The sequence below is a fragment of the Uloborus diversus genome, unplaced genomic scaffold, assembly GCF_026930045.1.
Source record: "Uloborus diversus isolate 005 unplaced genomic scaffold, Udiv.v.3.1 scaffold_633, whole genome shotgun sequence".
Classification (NCBI taxonomy): Eukaryota; Metazoa; Arthropoda; class Arachnida; order Araneae; family Uloboridae; genus Uloborus; species Uloborus diversus.
Genome location: NW_026558828.1, coordinates 1 through 2955, shown reverse-complemented (window position 1 = coordinate 2955; position 2955 = coordinate 1). Strand labels below are relative to the sequence as shown.

The window sequence follows — 2955 nt, the reverse complement described above, 5'->3', positions numbered from 1 at the left end:
TCTTTAAATTCCTTCCTTTTGCGAACATGGATTATTTGCGTAGGGAAGAAAATTCTATGTCAGTTTAATTATTCGACCCGTAGACTTCGAAGTATTTAAATCAGTTTTAACCGAGGTGCATTTTTTGTTTTTATTATGCTTAAGACTCCGACCGACACAGTTCCGAAAGCCCAATGGCTAGAGCGCTCGGCTTCCGAACCAGTGGGCCTGGGTTTGAGTCCCTGTCGGAACGAAAATCGTCGATGTGTTTTTGATTTTTCGATTTTTTTTTTCTTTTTAAATTCCTTCCTTTTGCGAAAATGGATTATTTGCGTAGGGAACAAAATTCTATGTCAGTTTAATTATTCGACCCGTAGACTTCGAAGTGCTTAAATCAGATATAACCGAGGTGCATTTTTTTTTATTAAGCTTAAGATTCCGACCGACAGACTTCCGATAGCCCAATGGCTAGAGCGCTCGGCTTCCGAGCCAGTGGGCTTCGGTTCGAGTCCCTGTCGGAACGAAACGCGTCGGTATGTTTTTGATTTCTCGAAACTGAAAATTCTTTTTTTTCTTTTTAAATTCCTTCCTTTTGCTAACATGGATTATATGCGTAGGGAAGAAAATTCCATGTCAGTTTAATTATTCGACTCGTAGATTTCGAAGTATTTAAATCAGTTATAACCGAGGTGCATTTTTTGTTTTTATTATGCTTAAGACTCCGATCGACACAGTTCCGAAAGCCCAATGGCTAGAGCGCTCGGCTTCCGAACCAGTGGGCCTGGGTTCGAATCCCTGTCGGAACGAAAATCGTCGATGTGTTTTTAATTTTACGAATTTTTTTTTTCTTTTTAAATTCCTTCCTTTTGCGAACATGGATTATTTGCGTAGGGAAGAAAATTCTATGTCAGTTTAATTATTCGACCCGTAGACTTCGAAGTATTTAAATCAGTTATAACCGAGGTGCATTTTTTGTTTTTATTATGCTTAAGACTCCGACCGACACAGCTCCTATAGCCCAATGGCTAGATCGCTCGGCTTCAGAGCCAGTGGGCCTGGGTTCGAGTCCCTGTCGGAAAGAAAATCGTCGATGTGTTTTTAATTTTTCGAACATTTTTTTTCTCTTTAAATTCCTTCCTTTTGCGAACATGGATTATTTGCGTAGGGAAGAAAATTCTATGTCAGTTTAATTATTCGACCCGTAGACTTCGAAGTATTTAAATCAGTTATAACCGATGTGCATTTTTTGTTTTTATTATGCTTAAGACTCCGACCGACACAGCTCCGATAGCCCAATGGCTAGAGCGCTCGGCTTCCGATCTAGTGGGCCTGGGTTCGAGTCCCAGTCGGAACGGAAAACGTCGATGTGTTTTTTATTTTTCGATTTTTTTTTTCTCTTTAAATTCCTTCCTTTTGCGAACATGGATTATTTGCGTAGGGAAGAAAATTCTATGTCAGTTTAATTATTCGACCCGTAGACTTCGAAGTATTTAAATCAGTTATAACCGAGGTGCATTTTTTGTTTTTATTATGCTTAAGACTCCGACCGACACAGCTCCTATAGCCCAATGGCTAGAGCGCTCGGCTTCCGAACCAGTAGGCCTGGGTTCGAATCCCTGTCGGAAAGAAAATCGTCGATGTGTTTTTGCTTTTACGATTTTTTTGTTCTTTTTAAATTCCTTCCTTTTGCGAACATGGATTATTTGCGTAGGGAACAAAATTCTATGTCAGTTTAATTTTTCAACCCGTAGACTTCGAAGTGCTTAAATCAGATATAACCGAGGTGCATTTTTTGTTTTTATTATGCTTAAGATTCCGTCCGACAGAGTTCCGATAGCCCAATGGCTAGATCGCTCGGCTTCCGAGCCAGTGGGCTTGGGTTCGAGTCCCTGTCGGAACGAAACGCGTCGGTGTGTTTTTGATTTCCCGAAACTGAAAATTCTTTTTTTCTTTTTAAATTCCTTCCTTTTGCGAACATGGATTATTTGCGTAGGGAAGAAAATTCCATGTCAGTTTAATTATTCGACCCGTAGACTTCGAAGTATTTAAATCAGTTTTAACCGAGGTGCATTTTTTGTTTTTATTATGCTTAAGACTCCGACCGACAGAGCTCTGATAGCCCAATGGCTAGATCGCTCGGTTTCCGATCTAGTGGGCCTGGGTTCGAGTCCCAGTCGGAACGAAAAACGTCGATGTGTTTTTGATTTCTCGAAACTGAAAATTAATTTTTTTTTCTTTTCAAATTCCTTCCTTTTGCGAACATGGATTATTTGCGTAGGGAACAAAATTCTATGTCAGTTTAATTATTCGACCCGTAGACTTCGAAGTGCTTAAATCAGATTTAACCGAGGTGCATTTTTTTTTATTAAGCTTAAGATTCCGACCGACAGACTTCCGATAGCCCAATGGCTAGAGCGCTCGGCTTCCGAGCCAGTGGGCTTCGGTTCGAGTCCCTGTCGGAACGAAACGCGACGGTATGTTTTTGATTTCTCGAAACTGAAAATTCTTTTTTTCTTTTTAAATTCCTTCCTTTTGCGAACATGGATTATATGCGTAGGGAAGAAAATTCCATGTCAGTTTAATTATTCGACTCGTAGATTTCGAAGTATTTAAATCAGTTATAACCGAGGTGCATTTTTTGTTTTTATTATGCTTAAGACTCCGATCGACACAGTTCCGAAAGCCCAATGGCTAGAGCGCTCGGCTTCCGAACCAGTGGGCCTGGGTTCGAATCCCTGTCGGAACGAAAATCGTCGATGTGTTTTTGATTTCTCGAAACTGAAAATTCTTTTTTTTTTCTTTTCAAATTCCTTCCTTTTGCGAACATGGATTATTTGCGTAGGGAAGAAAATTCTATGTCAGTTTAATTATTCGACCCGTAGACTTCGAAGTATTTAAATCAGTTATAACCGAGGTGCATTTTTTGTTTTTATTATGCTTAAGATTCCGACCGACAGAACACCGATAGCCCAATGG

The 2955-nt window shown here is 39.9% G+C and overlaps 1 non-coding gene across 1 annotated transcript; it reads left to right on the top strand.

Moving 5' to 3' along the window:
* Positions 1-1260: 1260 nt before the first annotated feature.
* On the top strand, positions 1261-1333 carry Trnag-ucc (transfer RNA glycine (anticodon UCC)). Its single transcript has one exon. It is a non-coding gene; the product is annotated as a tRNA-Gly (tRNA).
* The last annotated feature ends 1622 nt before the right edge of the window (positions 1334-2955 follow it).